Genomic DNA, 26,871 nt, shown 5'->3' with positions numbered 1-26,871 from the left:
AAAAAAAAAAAAAAAAAAAAAAAAAAACGTTACATGTAAAACACTGATGGATCTCACAGATACAACCTTGAATGAAAAAAAGTAAGAAATGCCACATCAGGCATAACTAATCACCAGTGATAGAAATAAAAATAGTCATCTTTGGGCTTCCCTGGTGGCGCAATGGTTGAGAATCTGCCTGCCAATGCAGGGGACATGGGTTCGAGCTCTGGCCTGGGAGGATTCCACATGCCACGGTGCAACTGGGCCCATGAGCCACAATTACGGAGCCTGCGCGTCTGGATCCTGTGCTCCCCAACAAGAGAGGCTGCGATAGTGAGAGGCCTGCACACTGCAATGAAGAGTGGCCCCTGCTTGCCACAACTAGAGAAAGACCTCACACAGAAACTAAGACCCAACACAGCCATAAATTAATTAATTAATTAAAAGGCAAACCTTTAAAAAAAAATTAGTCATCTTTATCAGGGGAATTGGTAGTACTGTAGAGGGATCACGATAGGATTCTGAAGTGCTTAAAATGTTATGTATTTTGATGTGGGGGGAATTACATGGGTATATATCAAACATCAACCCATACACTTAAGACTTTTATTACTTTCTGCAGGTATGCCACGTAGCAATTGAAAAATAAACAAACAAACAAAAAACATTGCAGATTTTATAATCCCCTTGGATTAGTCAGACTACGATCATTATTTGAATTAAGTGTAGCTAGATAAACTGGTTTATTCCTCCTTTCGTCACACACGAACAAGCCATTAAATCCTGAGTCCCACGAGAGAAGAGATTTGTCTGCTTTGTTCCTTGACATATTCCAGCTGTTCAGCAGTAAGATTTAACAGCTGTTATCAAATGATGAGTGTTTTCATGACTCAGTGTATTTTGGGCAAACAATTCTGCCTGTTAACTCCCACCCCATTTTACTCTATATAGTGTGAATATGAATAAGCCTGAAGATGTTTAAAAAATAAATTTTCTCAAGAGTTCAAATGTATCCATTTATTAAGTCTCTGAATCTGGGGACACACATGAAACAGAAATCCCAGCAGATACCTTAATTCTGGTTATATAACTGGCATATTATTGACTCATTTGGTAAACTGCTATCCAATATCAAAATTAGTATTTTTCATCATTTTGGGTAATTTGTCTATCATTGTAATATTAATATATTTGAATGATCTTTGAACATCTAGTGTTATAAACTTTATTTTCAGGAAGTGTATAATTTGCATAAAATTTAAGGCTGGAGATATTCAAGTTTGGGGCTATAAAAGATGGGGAATGAAAGCAAGAAGGAATTCTCAAAACTTGCCTAAATCCAACAGTCCCACATAAAGCAGGAGCTCCAGACACAATCCATAGATCTATGACAATGACTGGGGACAAGTCCAGGGCTCTTTTATACATCTCTTAAATCTTCCCTGAAATAGAGGGAGTTGCCCAGCAGTGTGAACCCTGAAACACCCACCAGTGTGACAGTTCCATTTTTACTTATCCCAATAATGAGCTATGGAAAGAATATATAATAGGAATATAGAAGTCTATAGATGGATGGGACCAAATTGCACATAAGTGAAAAAAAATCAGTAATCTTCCCTCTGAGCTGTACAGATGATACCATTTCTTGCCAGATCATGAGTATTTAATTTTCTCCAGTAACAAATCAGTGATTGGATGCAACATTATAGAGAAAATGAGGCAAATCTCATGTGATTTCCAGTAATTCATTTCCAACTCAGAAACTTTTGTTTATACACTTATCCCATGTAGATGTGTCTCTGAGATGCTCTAACACAAGTGCTATTTTACTTCCCGTTTGAAAGTTTTCCTCCATCTTTTGATAGTAATAGTAGGTACCCTCTCAAACTCATATTCAAAATTAATATAATTTTAGACATAAAGGATACTGACCCTAAAACTTGAAATCTTCATCTGTCTTGTGTTCCTTTTTCTGGGTTTCCTTACCTGCAATATCCAGTTGATATATATATATATATTTTTTAAGATGTTGGGGGTAGGAGTTTAATTAATTAATTTATTTTTGCTGCGTTGGGTCTTCGTTTCTGTGCGAGGGCTTTCTCTAGTTGTGGCGAGCGGGGGCCACTCTTCATCGCGGTGCGCGGGCCTCTCACTGTCGCGGCCTCTCTTGTTGCGGAACACAGGCTCCAGACGCGCAGGCTCAGTAGTTGTGGCTCACGGGCCCGGTTGCTCCACGGCATGTGGGATGCTCCCAGCCCAGGGCTCGAACCTGTGCTCCCTGCATTAGCAGGCAGATTCTCAACCACCGCGCCACCAGGGAAGCCCCTCCAGTTGATATTTTTTATCTAGAATAGCAGGTGTATTATGTGTTCCTGTAATCTGCAGTGAGATTTAACTTAAAAGACCTATAAGCCTTCTCAGAGTGTCATTTGGTAAGTGTTTGAAGATGGGGGAATTATAAATTATACTTGCATTTGACCTATTCTGTGTCCTAGATTTCCTAACTTAATCATTTCACTTCACTGCAGGTCACAAAACCGCCTTATGTAACGGTAGTATTAATCATGTTGCCAAATCTACAGTTAGGGTACCTTGCTTTCCTATGACTCTAATGTTCTTTAATTCAACATGTCTGGGACAGGGGATGTTTTTGGATATCTCAGTCCTAAACTTTATTTATGCCTTTCCCCTCACTGTCTCTTTGTATGCCTTAAGAGAAATGTGACTATCATTTCCAAAGTTTCCTTGGAGAGCTTGGGAGATAGTAAGACTTTTGTCTCCCAGACATGTTCAGTTAGTCTCACAAGTATAACAGTCTCTCCTGTAGAACATTTTCAAGACACATTATAGGTGTGCCATTCCTGTTCCTATCTGCACCTCTGCCTCACACCCAGATAGCAGTCAGACTCACATAATTAAATTTTTTATTTGTTTCCTTCTACAATGGTTTTGTTCTTGCAGAATTCCTCTTATATATTGGTTTTAAATTTTGCTTTAAAACTCCATCATATTTAAAATTTGAATTTTTAAAATTTGCATATTTGTATAGCTTAGTTTGGGCTTACATACTTAAAATTCCAAGATGATATGCCATTTTTATTAAACATTTCTTATTTTTACTATTTCCCATTTTCCATTGTTTTTCTTTTCACTTTATTTTAATATATTTTTTTTACACCTTTATTGGAGTATAGTTGCTTTACAATGGTGTGTTAGTTTCTGCTTTATAACAAAATGAATGAGCTCTACATATACATATATCCCCATATCTTCTCCCTCTTACATCTCTCTCAAACCCTCCCTATCCCACCCCTCTAGGTGGTCACAAAGCACAGAACTGATCTCCCTGTGCTATGTGGCTGCTTCCCACTAGCTATCTATTTTACATTTGGTAGTATATATAAGTCCATGCCACTCTCTCACTTCGTCCCAGGTTACCCTTCCCCTTCCCCATGTCCTCATTATATGTGTTAGCATACGGTATTTGTTTTTCTCTTTCTGACTTACTTCACTCTGTATGACAATCTCCAGGTCCATTGACCTCACTACAGATAATTCAATTTTGTTTCTTTTTATGGTTGAGTAATATTCCATTGTATATATGTGTCACATCTTCTTTATCCATTCGTCTGTCAATGGACATTTAAGTTGCTTTCATGTCCTGGCCATTGTAAATAGAGCTGCAATGAACATTGTAGTACATGACTCTTTCTGAATTATGGTTTTCTCAGGGTATATGCCCAGTAGTGGGATTTCTGGGTTGTATGGTAGCTCTATTTTCAGTTTTTTGAGGAACCTCCATACTGTTCTCCATAGTGGCTGTATCAATTTCCATTCCCACCAACAGTGTGAGAGTGTTTCCTTGTCTCCACACCCTCTCCATCATTTATTGTTTCTATATTTTTTGATGATGGCCATTCTGACCGGTGTGAGATGATATCTCATTGTAGTTTTGATTTGCATTTCTCTAATGATTAGTGATGTTGACCATTCTTTCATGTGTTTGTTGGCAATCTGTATATCTTCTCTGGAGAAATGTGTATTTAGGTCTTCTGCACATTTTTGGATTGGGTAGTTTGTTTCTTTGTTATTGAGCTGCATAGGCTGCTTATAAATTTTGGAGATTAATCCTTTGTCAGTTGCTTATTTGCAAATATTTTCTCCCATAATGAGGGTTGTCTTTTCATCTTCTTTATGGTTTCCTTTGCTGTGCAAAGGCTTTTAAGTTTCATTAGCTTCCGTTTGTTTACTTTTGTTTTTATTTCCATTTCTCTAGAGGTGGGTCAAAAAGGATATTGCTTTGATTTATGTCATAGAGTGTTCTGCCTAGGTTTTCCTCAGAGTCTTATAGTGTCTGACCTTACATTTAGGTTTTTAATACATTTTGAGTTTCTTTTTGTATATGCTGTTAGGGAGTGTGCTAATTTCATTCTTTTAGATGTAGCTGTCCAGTTTTCCCAGCAGCAATTATTGAAGAGGCTGTCTTTTCTCCATTGTATATTCTTGCCCCCTTTATCAATGGTAAGGTGGCCACATGTGCATGGGTTTATATCTGGGCTTTCTAACCTGTTCCATTGATCTATATTCCTGTTTTTGTGCCAGTACCATACTGTCTTGATTACTGTACCTTTGCAGTATAGTCTGAAGTATGGGAGCCTGATTCCTCCAGCTCTGTTCGTCTTTCTGAAGATTGCTTTGGCTATTCGGGGTCTTTTGTGTTTCTATACAAATTGTGAAATTTTTTTTCTAGTTCTGTGAAAAATGCCATTCATAGTTTGATAGGGATTGCATTGAATCTGTAGGTTGCTTTGGGTAGTAGAGTCATTTTCACAATGTTGATTCTTCCAATCCAAGAACATGTTATATCTCTCTATCTGTTTGTGTCTTTAATTTCTTTCATCAGTGTCTTATAGTTTTCTACATACAGGTCTTTTGTCTCCTTCAGTAGGTTTATCCCTAGGTATTTTATTCTTTTTGTTGAAATGGTAAATGAGAGTGTTTCCTTAATTTCTCTTTCAGATTTTTCATCATCAGTGTATAGAAATGCAAGAGATTTCTGTGCATTAATTTTGTATCCTGATACTTTGCCGAATTCATTGATTACCTCTGGTAGTTTTTCTGATAGGATCTTTAGGATTCTCTTTAGGATTCTCTTATCTTCTTTTTCCATCCCCTCACTTTCAGTCTGTATGTGTCCATAGGTCTGAAGTGGGTCTCTTGTAGACAGCATATATTTAGGTCTTGTTTTTGTATCCATTCAGCCAGTCTGTGTCTTTTGGTTGGAGCATTTAATCCATTTACATTTAAGGTAGTTATCAATATGTATGTCTCTATTACCATTTCCTTAATTGTTTTGGATTTGTTATTGTAGTTCTTTTCCTTTTCTTGTGACTTCTGCCTAGAGAAGTTCCTTTAGCATTTGTTGTAAAGCTGGTTGGGTGGTGTTGACTTCTCTTAGCTTTTGCTTGTGTGTAAAAGTTTTAATTTCTCTGTGGAACCTGAATGAGATCCTTGCTGCTAGAGTAATCTTTGTTGTAGGATTTTCCCTTTCATCACTTTAAATATGTCCTGCCACTCCCTTCTGACTTACAGAGTTTTTGCTGAAAGATCTGCTGTTAACCTTGTATGTTATTTGTTGCTTTTCCTTTGCTTTTAATATTTTTTCTTTTCTTTTAAATTTTTGAGTTTGATTAATATGTGTCTTGGCATGTTTCTCCTTGAATTTACCCTGTATGGGACTCTCTGCACTTCCTGGACTTGATTGACTATTTTCTTTCCCATATTAGGGAAGTTTTCAACTCCAATCTCTTCACATATTATTTTTCAGTCCCTTTCTTTTTGTCTTCTTACTCTGGGACCCCTGTAATTCGAATGTAGGTGCATTTAATGTTTTCCCAGATGTCTGTGAGACTGTCCTCAATTCTTTTCCTTCTTTTTTTCTTTATTCTGTTCTGTGGTAGTTATTTCCACTATTTTATCTTCCAGGTCACTTATCTGGCTTCTCCTTCAGTTATTCTGCTATTGATTCCTTCTATAGAATTTTTAATTTCCTTTATTGTGTTGTTCTTCTTTTTTTTTTTTTTTTTGGCTCTTTAGTTCTTCTATATCCTTATTAAACGTTTCTTGTATTTTCTCCATTCTATTTCCAAGATTTTTGGATCATTTTTCCTGTCATTACTCTGAATTCTTTTTCAGGTAGACTGTCTATTTCCTCTTCATTTGTTTCGTCTGGTGAGTTTTTATCTTGCTCCTTCATCTGCTGCATATTTCTCTGTCTTATCATTTTGCTTAACTTACTGTTTTGGGGGTCTCCTTTTCTAAGGCTGCAGGTTTGTAGTTCACGTTGTTTTTGGTGTCTGCCCTCAGTAGGTGAAGTTGGTTCAGTGGGTTGTGTAGGCTTCCTGGTAGAGGGAACTAGTGCCTGTGTTCTGGTGGATGAGGCTGGATTTTGTCTTTCTGTTGGGCAGGTCTGTGTCTAGTTGTGTGTTTTGGGGTGTCTGTGACCTTATTATGATTTTAGTCAGCCTCTCTGCTAATGGGTGGTGTTGTGTTCCTGTCTTGCTAGTTGTTTGGCATATGGTGTCCAGCACTGTAGCTTGTTGGTTGTTGAATGGAGGTGCGTCTTAGCATGGAGATAGAGATCTCTCGGAGGGCTTTTACTGTTTGATATTATGTGGAGCCGGGAGGTCTCTGGTGGACCAATGTCCTGAACTCAGCTCTTCCTCCTCAGAGGCACAGACCTGACCCTTGGCCAGAGCACCAAGACCCTGTCAGCTACATGGCTCTGAAGTAAAGGGAGAAAGAAAGAAAGAAAAATAAATAAATAAAATAAAGTTATTAGAATATTTTTTTAAATTAGTAAAAAAATTAAAACAACTAAAAAGTAATAAAAAAAAAAGAAAGAAAGAAGAGAACAACCAAACCAAAAAACAAATCCACCAATGACAGCAAGCACTAAATACTATACAAAGAAAAAAGTAATAAAAATAAAAGGACAGAACCCTAGAACAAATGATAAAAGCAATGCTATACAGGCAAAATCGCACAAAGAAGCACACTATACACACTCACAAAAAGAGAAAAAATATATATATAATCTATCTATATATATATATATATATATAATAAAAAAAAAGGAAGAGAGCAACCAAATCAATAAACAAATCTACCAATGATAATAAGCTCTAAATTCCAAACTAAGATAAACATAAAACCAGAAACAAATTAGATGCAGAAAGCAAACTGGAAGTCTACAGCTGCTCCCAAAGTCCACCACCTCAATTTTGGGATGATTCGTTGTCTATTCAGGAATTCCAGAGTTGCAGGGTACATCAAGTTGATTGTGGAGATTTAATCTGCTGCTCCTGAGGCTGCTGGGAGAGATTTCCCTTTCTCTTCTTTGTTCTCACAACTCCTTGGATTCAGCTTTGTATTTGGCCCCACCTCTGCATGGAGGTTGCCTGAGAGCATCTGCTCTTCCCTCAGACAGTATGGGGTTAAAGTAGCAGCTGACTAGGGGGATCTGGCTCAGTCAGACCATAGGGAGGGAGGGGTATGGAATGCAGAGTGAACCTGCACCAGCAGAGGCCAGCATGAGGTTGCAACAGCTGAGGTATGTTGTGTGTTCTCCTGCAGAAGTTTCCCTGGATCACGAGACCCTGGCAGTGACGGGCTGCACAGGTTCCCAGGAGGAAAGGTGTGGATAGTGACCTGTGCTTGCACACAGGCTTCTTGGTTGCTGCAGCAACAGCCTTAGCATTTCATGCCCGTCTCTGCTGCCTGCACTGACAGCCGTGGCTCGTGCCCATCTCTGGAGCTCGAATCCCCTCTCCTCACACACCACAAAACAATGGTGTCTTGCCTCTTAGACAGTTCCAGAATTTTTTCCGGACTCCCTCCCAGCTTGCTGTGGTGCACTAGCCCCCTTTAGGCTGTGTTTATGCAGCCAACCCCAGTCCTCTCCCTGGGATCTGACCTCTGAAGCCTGAGCCTCAGATCCCAGCCCCTGCCCACCCTGTCGGGTGAGCAGACAAGCCTCTCAGGCTGGTGAGTGCTGATCAGCACAGATCCTCTGTGCCGGACTCTCTCTGCTTTGCCCTCTGCACCCCTGTTGCTGTGCTCTCCTCCACGACTCCAAAGCTTCCCCATGCCTACCCACCGTCTCTGCCAATAAAGGGGTGTCCTAGTGTGTGGAAACTTTTCCTCCTTCACAGCTCCCTCCCAGAGGTGCAGGTCCATCCCTATTCTTTTGTCTCTGTTTTTTCTTTTTTCTTTTTCCTACCCAGGTACATGGGGTGTTTCTTATCTTTGGGGAAATCTGAGGTCTTCTGCCAGTGTTCAGTAGGTGTTCTGTAGGAGTTGTTCCACATGTAGATGTATTTCTGATATATTTGTGGGGAGAAAGGTGATCTGCACGTGTTACTCCTCTGCCATCTTGAAGCACACCCACAAGAAAATCTTAAAATCATTAATACCAAATGCCACAGTGCCAAAATCAGAAATGATTTCTATCACTAAAATATTAGAAATATTTCAAATAAAGGAAGCCAGCATATTATAATTGGGTTTGAAATCTAGCATCACCACTGACTGTTTGTCCTTAAAATTAATTAAAAATTCCATTCCAAAATGCCAAAATCAGAAATGATTTCTATCACTAAAATATTAGAAATATTTCAAATAAAGGAAGCCAGCATATTATAATTGGGTTTGAAATCTAGCATCACCACTGACTGTTTGTCCTTAAAATTAATTAAAAATTCCATTCCTCATGTAAAACATTACCTCTGAAGGATGTTCTGATAATTGTCATATAAAAAACATTAAGTAATTAAAAGAATACTTGGCATTTAGATAGTTTTTAATACTAATATTAATACTTGTTGGCTGCAAAATTAGACTGCCAGATATTTCTTCAGCAGGGATGGGTTTATTCAGGATCAGCAGAGATTTGCAATTTGGGGTCTGCCAACATGGAGAGCCACATGTAAGTCCTGGTTCATCAGGGATTGAGAGGTCTTTTATAGAGGGAGAAAGGAAAGTGGGAGGGCTACAGTAAACAAACATAGCTTTTGATTGGCTGAGCCCTTTCCAGGAAAGAAGAGGAGTCTCTCTTCTTCCTGTTGGCTTCTGCTATCACTACAAGGTGTGACAGCTCCTCCCTCTGGTTTCCCACATGTATTTAATTGAGGTTTCTGCTTATTAAATCTTACAAACCTATTATTGTATTAGTAGAATATTTCTATTACTTTTATTATTATCTTTATTCCAATATCAAGATAGGGTATGATGTAATGGATCCACTGTTATAAGGTTTATTTTATTTTATTTATTTTTTTTGCGGTACGCAGGCCTCTCACTGTTGTGGCCTCTCCCATTGCAGAGCACAGGCTCCGGACATGCAGGCTCAGTGGCCATGGCTCACAAGCCCAGCCGCTCCATGGCATGAGGGTTCTTCCCGGACTGGGGCACGAACCCGCATCCCCTGCATCAGCAGGTGGACTCTCAACCACTGTGCCACCAGGGAAGCCCTTATTTTATTTTTAATTCTGATTCTTCCAGCAGATATATTTCCCAAGAGCAATTCAATTGATTTTGCCTTGATATTTTTATTTTTTTAATTAATATTTATTTATTGCTGTGTTGCATGCCTTGCAGGATCTTATTTCCCCTATCAGATACTGAACCTGAGCCCTCAGCATTGAAAGTGCAGAGTCCTAACCACTGAACTTCCAGGGAATTCCCACTTTTTTTTAATAAAATGATAATACAGCCTGAGAGAGTAATGAGGCCCTTTAGCCAGTTGACAGAATTAAGGAGGAACTAACTAATGAATGAAGGTACTAATTATTTATATGTATAAACAAAGTCACGGTAACCATGTGTTGTCCTGATCTTACAAAATGAAAATTTTAGTTTCAGTCTTTTTCCCTGATAGTATGTTGTATTTAGAGAATTTTTATTTCACAGTTGTTTCCAGCTATATGACAGAGGCCTGAATTACATCTTTTATATGTGATTTCCAGGTATAAGTCTAAATACTTTCTGAAATGTAAGAGTGATTGTGTGTGTGTGTCTGTGTGAATGCCCCAAATCAGTAATTATATCACTATGGTCAATTATACCGAGAAGTTGCACTTAATTGTAGATGAAAGGACTTAGGTTTTTAATTTAAAATCTATAGACAAAACAACTATCCAGTTCTTATTAGCATCATGGACCTGATGATGTTTCTTTCAATATTGTGTTCTTCTTTTTTTGGTACATTAAGGTGTTCATTCGTGTGGTTAGAACAGTAGGAAAAAAAATCCATTTTAATGGTTAAATGTTTTTCAGACCACACATATTATCAACTTCCATTTCCCACTACTGAAATTTAGATTAGGAGCAGCAATTAAATTTTCAAGTTGAGTTTTGCAATCTAAGTTAAAATGATCCTTGGTAATATGTCAGTGGGAGACTAAACTTCACTTCTTATAAGCTCTGTATCAGGTGATGATTGCACAAGTCACCAATTTCCAAAAGCTAGTATTGTTATATATTGTAGCCCTTTCTTTCTTTATGTCCAATGTCCGATCTTTCCCCAAATCACAAAATTTTTATAATTTTCCTTCATTATTGTCAATCATTCCCTCTACAACACCATTGCTGTACAGAGATTTGAATCCTCATTATTTCTTATCTGGATTCCTCCAGTATATTGCTAACTCTTTTCTCATCATTAGTCTTAGATCTTTCAACTTATCTCACTGACCAACTGACAAAATTATCTTCATAAAATATATTGCTTTTTGATTTTAAGATATTTTTATAGCCATAGCCTCACATGCAAGGATTTACATGATTTCCCTTCTTAGCTATGTATCTCCAAAATATCCTTGCTTCATGATAATTGATATTTTTGTGGCCTCTGCCATAATTAACCATGGTCCTTTGATATCATGGATATGAACTTGCACTAGGATCTCCAATATTCCTTATTATATGTTTGTAAGAGCTTTCTATTCAGAAGCAAGGGGAAATTCACATTCATACAGAATCTCTAAGAGTGAAAGAATCCATGCTGCCTGCTTCTAGCCATCTTTCTTTTTTTTTTTTTTTTAATAAATTTATTTATTTATTCATTTTTGGCTGTGTTGGGTCTTCGTTTCTGTGCGAGGGCTTTCTCTAGTTGTGGTGAGCGGGGGCCACTCTTCATCGTGGTGTGCGGGCCTCTCACTGTCACGGCCTCTCTTGTTGAGGAGCACAGGCGCCAGACGCACAGACTCAGTAGTTGTGGCTCATGGGCCCAGTCGCTCCGCGGCATGTGGGATCTTCCCAGACCAGGGCTCGAACCCGTGTTCCCTGCATTGGCAGGCAGATTCTCAACCACTGCACCACCAGGGAAGCCCATCTAGCTATCTTTCTTAAGCCAACTTCTACCACCTGATACAAGTAGGTGCTGATTCTTAGGTCAAAAATATTTTCCTATGACTCCTACCAAAATTTCCTTATGAGATTAGAGCCAAATCCAGCATAGACCTTTTTTTTTTTTTTTTTAACATCTTTATTGGAGTATAATTGCTTTACAATGGTATGTTAGTTTCTGCTGTATAATAAAGTAAATCAGCTATACATAAACATATATCTCCATATCTCCTCCCTCTTGCATCTCCCTCCCACCCTCCGTATCCCAGCCCTCTAGGTGGATACAAAGCACCAGGCTGATCTCCCTTTGCTATGTGGCTGCTTCCCACTAGCTATCCATTTTACATTTGCTAGTGTATATATGTCCATGCCACTGTCTCACTTCAATCCAGCTCACCCTTCCCCTTCCCCATGTCCTCAAGTTCAGTTGCTATGTCTGCATTTTTATTCCTGTCTTGCCCCTAGGTTCTTTAGAACCATTTTTTTTTCTTTTTTAGATTCCATATATATGTGTTAACATATGGTATTTGTTTTTCTCTTTCTGACTTACTTCACTCTGTATGACAGTCTCTAGGTCCATCCACCTCACTACAAATAACTCAATTTTGTTTCTTTTTATGGCTGAGTAATATTCCATTGTATATATGTGCCACATCTTCTTTATCCATTCATCTGTTGATGGACACTTAGGTTGCTTCCATGTCCTGGCTATTGTAAATAGAGCTGCAGTGAACATTGTAGTACATGGTTTGGCTTGTCTGAAAAGATGAATATTCACTATAGAGATCTAGTCAGAAGTATGATGCATTCAAAACAAACATCAGTTAGAAGCTCACTGAGATGTTCTAGATAAGAGGTAATATGGTTAGGGTGCTAACAATGGGAAAGAAAATTGTTTGGATAGAGGTTATAAATATTGTAAGTTTTAGCCCAAAGAAATTGGTTATGCTAGATATAGCATGTGAGCACAAGAAAAGATTCAAGACTGACTCAAGATTTTTGGCCTAAACTGCACATAAAATGAGACAATACTGTGGGAACAACCTATTATTTGGGAAAAGTAAAAATCAAGAATTAAGTTTTAGTTATTTCAATTTGCAGCTGCTAATCAGGATTCCAAGAGCAGAATTTCAGATGATAGATATGTGTGTCAACATGGGAGAAAAGTATGAAATTTTATATATATTTATATTTGGCTACTGAATTAAATCCCATATCTCTGTGTCTTACAATATTTTTTTCTTAGATCACAGTTCAGTACATGTTGCATGACTGCCCAAAAAATGGCACTGTGTTCTTATTTTCTGTCATTCTGTTTTGCTGTCATTTAGACAAATGACCTATGTAGCCTTCACAGAAGGAAAGACATAACAGAATAGCATGTAGGGGTCTTTATGCCCAGGACTGAAGGGTTCCAAATACAGCCGTTCTTCAGTACCTGCAGTGGTACCTCTAGGACCTCCCCACATCTAAAATCCTCAGATATATAAGTCCCATTGTTAGCTCTCTGTACCTGTCATTCCACATTCACAGATTCAACCAACCTCGCATAGTGTAGTAATATATACATTTATTGAAAAAATCAGCTTAAAAGTGGACCCACACAGTTCAAGCCCATGTTGTTCAAGGGTCAACTCTACTTCTTCCCACACAATGCTGACCAGAATGCAGTCATCTGGCACTGAACTAATTACACAGAAAAGCTGAGAAAGATTTTTATCCTATATGCTCATGAATACCAAGTAACCAAAAATACTTGGCAGTCTCTGACACAGTGGTTATGAGGAATTAATGAAGGGTATTTTTACAAGATTACACTTCATTGTAGATTGATGGGTCTTATTTACTGTCTGGGGAGAGGTTTCTTTTAATACAGGTGAGCTTGTGGGCAGAGTTACGTTGTGCCACAGAACAAAATTAGACAGATCTCATGCCATAAGAGGACTTGGAAAGGTAATTTGGAAAATAACTCTTGTGCCACAATGCAGTGGTAATTGAACAGGAATATCTTGAACCACAAGGCAGCTTTGAACACAGGCATCTTGTTATAAATGGTTGTATTCCCTTAACTGGGAGAATCAGTTGTTTCAAATGTTGCTCACAGGCTAAGTAAAATGACTTCTGAGATATGACGATTGGATTCAACATTTAGAGGTTAATAGCTGCTTGAGAGGAATGGTGGTGACAAAATCCTTTCTTAGATTCAAGAAAGAATAGAATATTATAGCTGTAAAAATGAGCAGAGAAATGAGTCATAGTTGAATGAGATATAGGATCATTGGAAGGATTCACTTTTTCTTCTTTTCATGTTCTGGCTTGTACATTGACACAACTAATTCAGTAAAGCTGAAATAGTCAATCATGAAAAAGTACAAAGGAACAATTGCATATGTAATATGATGAAATAATCAAATATACACTGTATCCTGTACACAAGAGCACCTCTCCTTACACAGGACAACAGATGGTTCATCATTCAATCAAGTGGGGAGGAAGACAGCTAAGAATTATTGTACTTTCATGTGTTTGAGTGTGACTACATTTTTATCCAAAAACCTCTGGAGTTAGAATACTGGGAAGTCATGAGTGCAGCCTGAAGTTTGGGACACTTGGATACTCTGGAAGGTGTTATTACAGGTAATGATAAGATCTAGGATTTCAGCATGACATAGTGGTTGGGTAGACAAGAGGAAAATATATTTGAAGATAAATTCAAGGATTTGAGAATGCATAATCTCTGAAACTGTATCCTATGTAGATTTCTTTGCTTCTATTTTGCTTAGAGTGAATTTCCTCCCAGAAAGTTCCCAAGCCCCTTATAAACATAAACCAGAGTGATCAACATGGACCCTTAAAGTATAAACATCACCCTAGGTATTGCAAAATCTTGGTTAATGACTTTAAATAAAATTATCCTGCTGTTCTATCTCACAGTAAGATGGAAAATCGAAATTTAGCTAAATTAAAACTAAAATTCAGCTTAGATGTGACTACCTAATTATTTTTGTCAATTTATCATTGGTAATTATATTAGAATTAAACATAAAAATTAATTTGTTATTCTCATCCTCAAGGCATGAACATCTATCAATGATAAAGGCAAAAAAGAGCAATAAAAATTTTCTAAGACAAAAGTTTTAAACTGAATAGGGTTAAAGAATAACGGCACATAAGTATGCCATGATAAAACAAAACTAAACATAAAGCAACATTGTCTTTTGGGGAGAATATTAACTTGACCTCAAAACTCACATTTCATTAAATTACTAAACTCATTGTTTTTCAGTCAATCTTGAAAATGCATTTATAGAGGTGTTTTAGTTTATAACAAACAAAAATTCAATGTCATATTTTAAACACATTTAATAAAGAAGTACACTTAAATTTTAAACAATATCAATTTATGGACTAATATGTGTAATTATTGAGACATTGCTCAGGAAATAATATTAAAACTTGTGCAAATAAAAGTCCAAGTTTTGTATATAATTTAGTCTTTATAAAAACTGCACTCTAAAATATAAGAGGAGAGAGTAAGGGAGTGAAAGGGGTTGAAAGAGAAAGAGAGGAAAAGAGAAATTAAAAGAAAAATATTCAATAATAATTTTTTTTCAGTTCCAAGAGAAATGATGATTCAGTCTGATATATTTAAAATTGAAGGGAAAAAATCTCAAGTTCACTGCTTTCCTGCTACTCTTCTTTCCAGAGCTGTGCCAAATGTCATTATTAAGGTGGCCATTTACATATAGTGCCATAACATGGGAAGCTTAAAGGTTAAAGTCAGTAGTAAAAAGAACTTCATTGAAAAGGCCACGTTTTAGAAATGGGAACATCGTTTTACAAGTAATGTGAAATGGGGAATTAAGGCAATGACCTAAATAATTAAAGTAAAACAAACCCTCTGCATCTAAGAGAAAAATAAAAGAGAACTTCAAAACTTAAATCGTCACAAATTACTGTCAACATTGATCACATTAATGGAGTAATTGCTCAGCATGCACTTTAAAGAGGCTACATATCTCCAAATGAAGTCATTTCTATATGCAGACATTGATTTACTGATTTGTGTTTTATTATTTCCAAAGTCTCAGTGATTGATTTCTTTTGATACAATGAGCTAATTTTGATATTAAGACAGGAAAAAAATGTGTATAGTCTATACTAAGTAGTGCTTATTTTTATTTTTTGAAATCCATACATTATAAGGGTCAAATGTTAAACTTGTATTGTGGCAAAGGTAGACTACATAATAAAATGTTATCTTTCCATGTTACCTAAAATATGCAAATTGGAAGCACATGACCCTTACAATTCTGCATACGTATTATTTCCTGAAGTCTTTTAATTTATTCTTTAAATTAATTTCTTTGGAGTATAGTTGATTTACAATGTTGTGTTAGTTTCTGCTGTACAGCAAAGTGAATCAGTTATACATACACATATTTCACTCTCTTTTAGATTCGTTTCCCATATAGGTCATTACAAAGTATTGAGTAGAGTTCTCTGTGCTATGAGTAGGTTCTTATTAGTTATCATTTTTGTACATAGTAGCATGTATATGTCAATCTCAATCTCCCAATTTATCCCTCCTCCCCCTTTCCCCCTTGGTAACCATTGTTTTCTACATCTGTGACTTTATTTCTGTTTTATAAGTAAGTTCATTTGTACCATTTTTTTTTAATCCATGTATAAGTGATATATGACATTTGTCTTTCTCTATCTGATTTACTTCACTCAGTATGAAAATCTGTAGGTCGTCCATCCATGTTGCTGCAAATGACATTAGTTCTTTTTTATGGCTGAGTAATGTTCCACTGTATATATGTACCACATTCTTCTTTATCCATTCATCTGTTGATGGACATTTAGGTTGCTTCCATGTCCTGGCTGTTATAAATAGTGCAGGGCATATAACCGAAGAAAACCATAATTTGAAAATATACAGGCACCTCAATGTTCACTGCAGCACTAAAGTCCTTTTAAAACCAGCGCAGTCAAAGCGCCTTGTCTCATGCATGTCACAACCATCAAAAGGATCTGACAACTGATACGCACTGTAGCATGGGCCTCTTCCTGCTTCAATTGTATCTTGTCTCCCTCCTTCCAGTTTTCCTTCATCTATTCCTCCCTCTCTTTATATGTGGTTCTTTCTTTCTTTGCCATTTGAAACAATGGAAATTGTGTAGGCAGGAAACACAAGAGAAGAAAAAGACCTAAAATAACAAACCCAAAACAATTAAGAAAATGGGAATAGGAACAGACATATTGATAACTACCTTGAATGTAAATGGATTAGATGCTCCAACCAAAAGACATAGCCTGGCTGAATGGATACAAAAACAAGACCCATATATTTGCTGCCTACAAGAGACCCACTTCAGAAATAAGGACATGTACGGACTGAAAGTGAGGGGATGGAAAACGATATTCCATGCAAAAGGAAATGAAAAGACAACTGGAGTAGCAATTCTCATATCAGACAAAATAGACTTTAAAACAAAGACTATTACAAGAGACAAAGAAGGACACTACATAATGATCAAGGGATCAATCCAAGAAGAAGATATAACAATTGTAAATATTTATAGGAACACCTCAATACATAAGGCAAATACTAACAGCCGTAAAAGGGGAAATCAAAAGTAACACAATCATAGTAGGGGTCTTTAACACCCCACCTTCACGAATGGACAGATCATCCAAAACAACAGTAAATAAGGTAATACAAGCTTTAAATGATACATTAAACGAGATAGACTTAATTGATATTTATAGGACATTTCATCCAAAAACAACAGAATACCCTTTCTTCTCAAGTGCTCATGGAACATTCTCCAGGATAGATCATATCTTGGGTCACAACTCAAGCCTTGGTAAATTTAAGAAAATTGAAATCATATCAAATATGTTTTCTGACCACAATGCTATGAGACTAGATATTAATTACAGGAAAAATCTGTAAAAAATACAAACAGAAGGAGGCTAAACAATACACAATAACCAAGAGATCACTAAAGAAATCAAAGAGGAAATTAAAAAATACCTAGAAACAAATGACAATGGAGACATGATGACCCAAAACCTATAGGGTGCAGCAAAAGCAGTTCTAAGAGGGAAGTTTATAGCAATACAATCCTACCTTAAGAAACAGGAAACATCTCGAATAAACAACCTAACCTTGCACCTAACACAATTAGAGAAAGAAGAACAAAAATCCCCAAAGTTAGCAGAAGGTAAGAAATCATAAAAATCAGATTAGAAATAAGGGAGAACCAAGATTATCTGGATAGAGATGTTCAAGGAACAAGTCTGAGGAATAGGAGCAAAAACAATTTCAAGTGTGAAAACCATATTCCACATTCTATAAACTACAAAGGTTGGGCAAAATCCAACTAATAATAAATCCAAAGAAATGGCATGTGGTTATTCATATTCCAAGAATGGCATAAATGTTACATAGACAAATATAGAGGAGGAAAAAAATAGATGGCAAGCCAACTAGAGAGGAACTAGAACTTGATATCTAGAATGAAGAGCTCCGTGAGGTATCACTGAGAATGCAGAAATAATCCGGGTCCCATAGCTAGAGCAGCCTGGAAAGAGCCAATATTTTTTGGCTCCACCCTCCCCCATTTCTTGTTGGATACTTGAGCATTGCCTCAAATACCTCCACAGTGGTTCTGAGGATGTGTCCTTCTGATGAGTCCATGAATGAGTCATACCTATTTCCTCCTGCTCAAGCAGCAGTGGGATGTCTGCTGTGACTGGGCCTCAAAGCTCCTCAAGCGAGGCGTCCCTCAAAGGCTGCCCAGCTCTTCATTAAGCCCATGATTCGTGCCATCACTAAGACCAAGTGTGAACAGTGCCCTACAGCTCCTTGTGCCACATGCGATATACAGGCTGCAACACAATCCTGACTTCTGCTTGCAGCATCTTAGTGCCCCTGGTTCCACTTTTGACTTGTTCTTATTACACTGCTCCTCTTGAGACTAAGGCTGAAGTCCCAAGGCTTGGGCTACAGTACAGCCCGTGTGATGGACACCACACTGCAGCCAGAGTCACCCCTTGGACAATAATCTCTAAACCTCCCCCTGTCCTCTGTTTGTGTAAATTCCAACTGGGAGGACCTCTGCACAGACCCTCCTGGTAAGTCTCTGAATAGTAATGGCTTCTGGATTTCGACTTCTCTGCCAGCACCAGATTTTACATGAGTTTTCTTAGTCAATCAACAATCCTTTGGGATGGAAATCATCCCCCACATTACACTTGAGGAAGATTGAAGCTCAGAGAATTAAATGTCTCCCCCAACACTTGTCAGCCAGTATATTAGAGTCAAGATTTATGCTCAAGTATTCTGCTCTCCAAGAATAAAACTCTTCAAAGGTAGACAAAATTCATTCCAGGGGTAATGCAGCTCAGACAGGGGTTCCCATATACTTGGGGCAAGATGCAGGGCTGTCTCTTGCCTAGGTTTAAAGCCACTACATTCCTTTAAACTGAATATCCAAGGAGGAGGACAAGATAAAATATTTTCTTCTGCCTCAGAGCTTACAGCATCCCTTAACAACTATTGATTCCTACGAACTAGTCTCAATCACGTTAGATAGGAGAGGTTAAACGGCTTCAGGTTAACAAAAATTTTGTATGAAGTAAAAAGAAATGGCGTTTTTCAAGTCTGAAAAATCCCAAATATCTGCATTAAGACAATGCATGCATACCTGCAATATGTACTTTAACAGAGTAATAGTGTACAATCATATCAAAAATGTTTCTTTAAATATTTTGGTTTTACAAGATAATTAGTGACAAAGAACACAGCCATAGGAAATTAGGTGTCATTGCTTGACACTGCTGTATGGAGTGGAAACGTTGTAAATTTTAATTCCAAGACCCAAATGATTCTAAGTAAGACAGCAGAGAACAGTCATTCTACCTGATGTTCAGAAGCAACTAGACAAGTGTAGGAGTGTATCTGAGTTTGTAAGAAACTGAAAATGACAATCAAAGCATGTTTAAATGTTTGTCTTATATGTATAGGAGAAAGAAAGCTGGCTATGCAGACTCTAGGTATAAACTGGCAGGGCCGGACATAGGGAAATAATAAAATAAATCTATTGTGAAAAAAAAAAAAGATGCAAAATATGCCTCACAGATTTTTGTATTGCTATTTAATTGTTCTTTCACATATGTAAAGCAAATGGGAATCCTGACTCTTGTGACACGGCTGACATAGTTCTGACATCTTATGTTTTGTTTTATCTACTAAAACGATACCCAGGCCCACTCCCAGAAATTCTGATTCAGTTTGTTTGGAGTGAGACTTACACATCGGGTGGGTGGTTTGAGTGTGAGTGTGGTGATAAATGGTATAGGTATTTTATAAAATTCCAGATAGTTACATACTTATAATACATATTATATATACATATTAAATTGTATATAACAGTACATAAATTGTATGTAATATACAGTATACTGTTACTAATATAGTTTAATTATATAGTTATAACTATAAATATATAGTTAAACTACCAGATATTAATTAGCCAAAATTGGGAACCTCTGATTTAGAGGTTTATTTAAATATTTGTTACACTGCTTATATTCTGGTAACAGGGTAAAGGCAATAAATAAGTAAGGAATAACATAAATATCACAGAGTGACATTAGTGATTTGTTTATTAAAAATATTTATATTCATAAGAGACTCTCATATGTCTTTCCAAAATGGTTGTATATTTTTACAATTCCACCAGCCATGTATGAGAAAAAACATTGTTTCCTATCCTTGCAAAAAATAAGTATTTTCAGTCTTTTGAATATTATATATCCTGTTGGGTGTAGTAGAATCTTCCTGAAATTTAACTGGCATTTTCCTGAAGATGAAAGGCAATGAGCATACTTTTATGTGCTTATATTTCTCCATATTTAGTGATATGTCTGTTCAAAACATATGCCCATATTTGAGTTGCTTGTCTACTTATTACTGAGTCATAAGGGTTTTTTTTTTATATTTTTGATACAAATTATTTATTACACATACATACTTCAGTTACTCTCTCTACAGCAAAAGACAGGTATGTTTATTATCTAGTATAATAAATGTATTCCTCAAGAGCAAAGGGACGGCATGTTTAGTGTCCATTGTAAAAGATTCAGATTCCCTCAGCTCAGTGTTCCTCTCCTATAATGCTACTCCATGTGGGTGCTGGTAATCATCTGACTCGCTTTACCATCCCCCTGTGAGAATTTTGACTTGGCAAGTAGGTTAAAAAAAATGCTGATATTCTGCCTACAGCTATTTTCATGAGGAATAAACTTCTCTTCATTTCTGACTCAGGATTTTCCTGTCAACTACCAACATCCTTGAAACCGTGGCAGCCTAACTTGTTAGCTTGCAACTAGTTTAAAATCTCAGACCCTATATAGTTCTTGACACTGACTTCATCCACTGGGCAGCTATTTATGATGTATTTAGATCTCTCCATCAACCCTCTCTTCTGGTCTCATAGTGGTTTCCAAAGAAATTTTGTCTGAGAAAACAAACAAACAAGCAAACCTCAATCTTGGTTTTTAGAAGATTCTGGTAAGAGATGACAATGCCTGTCCTGCATTATAACCCTATACTTATATGATTATGTAAGAAAACTGGAGAAAAAAATCATCCCATTGATTAGAATGTCAAAAATGGATCTTGCTGCTTACCTTCCTTGGTATATAATATGACCAGGGTTAAAATATACACTGACTTATACAACGTAAGTAATGGTTTGGTGTATGATCATGGACTTGTTTACTTGGAGATCTGTGACAGGTTTAAAAATTGGCATTTCAAGCATATTTTGTTTCCTATTTGAATGTACACCAAATTTCACCATCATAGTGGAACATCTTGATAATGAAGGGTACCACGTAGCTAGTTGTTTATATGATTGTCAGCTTGCTTTCTCAGACACTATACTTGTCCATTGTCATAACTAGCCATGACATATTTCTGAGTACCACTTCTGTCAAAGGTAGAGACCAGTGTGAGTTACCAATATGCTACTTTTCCATAAGAGAACAAGCTAGCTACCTCGTAGCAAATTGATTACACTGAGTTTTTTTTTTCCCCCAAAAATTAACAGTGCAAGTATTTTTTTCTTTATTAGATAAGTGAATTAATCTTTTTTTTTTTTTTTTCTTTTGTGATACGCGGGCCTCTCACTGTTGTGGCCTCTCCTGTTGTGGAGCACAGGCTCCAGACGCGCAGGCTCAGCGGCCATGGCTTACGGGCCCAGCTGCTCTGCAGCATGTGGGATCTTCCTGGACCAGGGCACGAACCTGTATTCCCTGCATCGGCAGGTGGACTCTCAACCACTGCGCCACTAGGGAAGCCCAGTGAATTAATCTTAATATTGATTTACCTTCCTTGCTTCAGAGGCTTCTGTCCACATTTTCATATGTTGATTTAGTCATTATCTTCTTCCCTGTCACTTCACACAACATTGCTTTTGACAAGTCAATAATTGTATAACAAAAGAGGCAACGAGTAACACCTCAAGGAAATTTTCAGTCTTACTATATACATGACATTTGGAAAGACTTGTAACAGAATATTGAAATATCATTTACACTGCCATCTAGGTAATAAGAGCTTACATGTTTAGGTACTATCTATAAAAACATACCATGCACCTGAAATCTGCATCTAAAATAGAGTACTTTATTGCAAACCAGAACTCACTTACAAGAACCAAGAGATGCAAGGCAGAATACTCTCTCACTACTACTGCTAATTACATTCTCAGTTGTCCTTAATTCTTATTTCCTCAATTTTACCCTCTTGTGAGTTAGAGGTATTGTTTCTACCTAATTTAATAGTAGTGTTTCTGCCATGGAAAAGAGTAATGGTTCCACTAAACTAGAGTTTGATACTATCGCCTTTCCATTTTGATTTCTTCATGCCATCTGGCCATTTTGGGTTCTGAGACATATGTTACAGAAACATCACCAGTGATTGTGGTAATTGATCTTTATTATCATGATCAAGGAGAAATGAGACTGCTATCGGGTAAGGAGTATATATTTGGAAGACAGAAGATTCTGTAGAGCACCCAGAAATGGCTCCAGTGATTGATGGATTTTGTGCCTTCCCTATGGGGGAAAAGGGTGACCATCTGTTCATTTGTACAATATTTACCACCATACTGTGTGGAAACATGTTTTTGGTTATTATTGTTTCCGTACTTTAATTTGTATAGAAGGGTGTATTTGAAAGTTGAGCATCCAAAGGGACAGATTGTGTGGGCTGTTTTATTTTTGTATTAAAAACTACCATAGGGCTTCCCTTGTGGCACAGTGGTTGAGAGTCCACCTGCTGATGCAGGGGACACAGGTTTGTGCCCCGGTCCGGGAATATCCCACATGCCGTGGAGCAGCTGGGCCCATGAGCCATAGCCACTGAGCCTGCGCATCCAGACCCTGTGCTCCACAACGGGAGAGGCCACAACAGTGAGAGGCCCGCGTACCATAAAACAAAACAAAACAAAACAAAACAAAACAAAAAAAACAAAAAACCTACCATTACCCATCTAATATCTTGCTGTGTAGCAAGGGCTGGAAACCTAGCAACTACATTTCCCAGACTCCCTTGACTGCAGGATTCCAAATTAAAAGCACATATGTGAGGTTTAGAAATTAGAAGAAAAGATAAGATATTATGCTACACATGCAGAAATGGCTAACTGCTTGGGCAGTTAGAAGAGATGATGTTGACAGTGGCTTCCCGGATATCTACAGTGAATCACCTTATATGATGCAGGCAGCTAGACCACTGGAGGTAACTGCCCATGACTTCTATACCACCAGATTCCCTCCTGTTGGTCCTCATGATATCTGTTCCCCATCCATTTGCAATGGTTTTGAAGGCAACACATTTCTTCTGTAAATTACATTTCAATAAAATACCTGCAGTGTTTTCTGTTCTCATACAAAACTTGGATTTACATATCATCTGTCTATTTTAGGAAATTAATAGTTGCCTTTTGATTAATGCATCAGTTCTTTTGAGATTGCTTAGCAGAGACAATTATTCTTAATTCTGATGATCTCTGTTAAGATATAATTTAAGTTAAAATAAACAACAAATGAACAACAAATAAGAGCCTGTCTAACCTGCAAAATTTGCTGAGTGGCATGCTGAATATGCACAAAAATTTATATCAGTGATTTTTAAACTCTTGAGTAGATTAGAGTCACTTGCAAGAATCATTAAAATAGATTTCTGGGCCTCAACCTCAGATTGAATTTCCATAGGTTTGGGATAGGTTATAAGAATTTGGATTTCTAACAAGTTCCCAGGTAATGTCCATGCTACCGGTTTATGGACCATACTTGGGAACAGCTGCTCTCTCTTTATTTTAATACTTCACTGGTTTCTCCTTCTTTGCAAATACGTATTTAATGGATCAGTTTACATTTTTCAGCAGACTTTATATTTTATTTTTCTTTTCTAATGTAGACTCACTACCTGTCACTAATTCCTCAAGATTTTCTCAGTTAGCTTATTTGCGCAAGCCTAATGGTCTCTGATAAATCTTTTCATTATCAACCAGTTATTTTAATAAGACAGATTGCAGGCATTCAAAAATATGAAACTCATGTTAATAATAAATTTTAAAATGATTTGTGATGAAAAAAATTTAAGCATAAGAGAACAAAACAGAAAACTCAGGTTGGAAATCGTGTGTGTGTGTACCTCTGTGTATGTAGGACCATTTTCAAATCTGGCACTAATATTCTTTCATCCTCTCCCCTTAAATCTGGGCTTTGTGACTGTTCTTCAAAGACGTATTTTCTCGAAGACAAGTCAACTATTCAAATTGGTCAGTTCAATCTAACAGTCAGTAAAGTTGATTAGGTGGTCCTATGAAGAACTGATTAATTCTATGAATGTATAATCTGTCCTAGAGCAGTTCACCATCTTTTAGGGACATTTTCTAATTGATACTTTCTTTCATATGCTTTATTTCATTTCAGAGTGGAACAAAACAACAACAGCTTTGTTGGTCAGAGGCAAGATAGCATGGTGTTTAAAACATAATCTTTGGTCACAGCACAGGCTCCAGACGCGCAGGCTCGACGGCCATGGCTCGCGGGCCCAGCCCCTCCGTGGCATGTGGGATCTTCCCGGACCGGGGCGCGAACCCGTGTCTTCTGCATCGGAGGGCTGACTCTCAACCACTGCGCCACCAGGGAAGCCCAAAAAATAAGTTTTAATGTCAGAGTCATAACTTAGGCTCCTGACCTTGAGCCACCAGTCACCTTGATTGTTCTGAAACATACGAGAGCCCTGGAGACCAGGGTTAGGCAGTCTGTCATATGCCCTCTTCCGTGCTCTTTCCGAAGCCATCCTCACCAGATTGCCTCCTAATCGCCCTATGGCATCTCCATGGTCAGAATGCCATTTCCGGCTTTATTTTCTGTTTTCTGTTTGTACATAAGATAATGTTTTTTTTTCCATCTGCAAACTCTAGGGGGTAAATTTTGAACATGATGCACGGAGGTTTAACCATGGGACTCTCATTACTGTTAATGGGAATGACAGCACTCCGTTTCAGAGCCCGGGAACATTTACTCCTTGGGTGATGGTGTTCTGTGGCTGGTTTTTTAATTGTATTTACAAATAAAGCTGAATACAAATGGTGGCAGCTCCTGGGAAGATGGGATTTTAGAAAATGGGCAGAAGTCGGACTTTCCTTGGATTCCCAGCCTAATGTGTTGTGGAATTAGAGAGAGGGGTGGTAGGGTTCTCTGCATCTATTTTTAAAAATTGTAGCAATATGCACTTAACGTAAAATTTGCCATCTTTATGTGTACAGTTTGGTGGCATTAAGTACATTCACACTATTGTGCAACCATCATCATCCATCTCTCGAACTTTTTATTTTCCCAAACTGAAAACTCCACACCCATTAATCACTAACTCCCACCCCCCCCTCTCCTCACCCCTGGCAACCATTCTACTTTTTATTGCTATGAATTTGACTACTCTAGGTACTTCATATAAATAGAATCATACAATATTTGTCCTTTTGTGACTGGCTTATTTCACTTAGCATAATGCCCTCAAGGTTCATCCATGTTGTAGCACGTGTCATAATTTCCTTCCTTTTAAAGGCTGAATAATATTTCATTGTATGTATACACTACAGTTTACTCATCCATCAATGGCCACTTGGGTTACTTCCATCTTTTGATTATTGTGATAATGCTCTTATGAACATGAGTGCCAAAAAAAAAAAAAAAAAACATAATCTTTGATACTCTGATCTATCTTTGACACTCTGATCTATCAGTTGCCCATTTTCATACAGAGAGTAAAGTTAGTTAATGTATCTATTTTCAGTTACCTTGTCTAAATAATAATGATTTTAATAATTAATAAGTATTAATCATGTTCTGATGATCCTATAAGTGTGTAGTTATAAAATTCTTAGGGGATTCAATAAACATTAGTTGCTAGGTAAAATCCAACCTAATCAGATAAGACTATAAATTTAAAATATCATCTGGACTTTATAATTTATTTTCTGATTATTAAAAGGAAATACAGAAATTTAACAGTGGAGCCTGCATGTCATATTAGCTTGTAAATGTTTTATCTCACATAATATAACTTTTTAATTGAATAATTTGTCAAATTTAACCATCACATGCTTCACCCAAATTAAATATTTTCTAAATCTTTTTAAAAATAGACATCTGGGAAAATTGAGCCTGGATGATGAATTTACACCTGGCTGCATTCCCCTATAACTGCTGCCTCTCTAAGAGGTCCTCAGTTCTGTAGGTCATTATCTGCAGTCAACTTCATTTATTTTCATTAGCGTCTCAATTTTCCATGTATTTGTATTTTGAAAATGTGGCATGAGAAGGTTAAAATTTTAGGCCAGGTTCTATAAAAGCAGAGCCTGAGACAAGGATCCAAGTGCGTATGATTTGTTGGGAGAGGATTTTTCATGGAATGCATACAAGGGAAGAAGTGAGGCAGAACAGGAATCTAGGAGAGAGCTGAACCAGGATTTGGTTTCAGGTAAAGGCTAGCCTTGGCCTTACCCACAGAGGGACTCCCTTGGAGCATCAGTTGCATCACAAGGCTAAGCCTCTAAAGGTCTCATCTAGCCTTTGTAACCACAGGTCAGGCAGACATCGACTGAAGGCTGCTATTGGGAGTGGAACTTCCCTGGTGAGGCAGCTCCATTTAGCAGAGGACAGTTCTCCAAAGAAGAGGTACCTGTGAAATTTAACAGCTGACAAGATGAGAAAAAATAAACTGTCAAGATAATGGTTTGTTTCCTGATTGCTTTAATAGAATACTTTGTGGTGATGACAGTTCAGTGTAGTGTTTAAGACCATAAATGCTGAAGCAAATGCCTGAATTAAAATTCAAACTCTAACACTTAGGGATTGTTTGGGGCAAGTTAATTAACCTTTTGTGTC

The 26,871-nt window shown here is 37.3% G+C and overlaps 1 pseudogene; it reads right to left on the bottom strand.

Annotated features, from left to right (window-relative positions):
* Window positions 1–24,781, bottom strand: part of LOC103072906 (protein downstream neighbor of Son-like) — a 27,554-nt pseudogene extending 2,773 nt beyond the window's left edge.
* Window positions 24,782–26,871: the final 2,090 nt, after the last annotated feature.

The sequence above is a fragment of the Lipotes vexillifer genome, unplaced genomic scaffold (assembly GCF_000442215.2).
Source record: "Lipotes vexillifer unplaced genomic scaffold, Lipotes_vexillifer_v1.1 scaffold929, whole genome shotgun sequence".
Lineage (NCBI taxonomy): Eukaryota > Metazoa > Chordata > Mammalia > Artiodactyla > Lipotidae > Lipotes > Lipotes vexillifer.
Note: the sequence above shows the minus strand (reverse complement) of the source record. Positions and strands in the feature narration are given on the sequence as shown.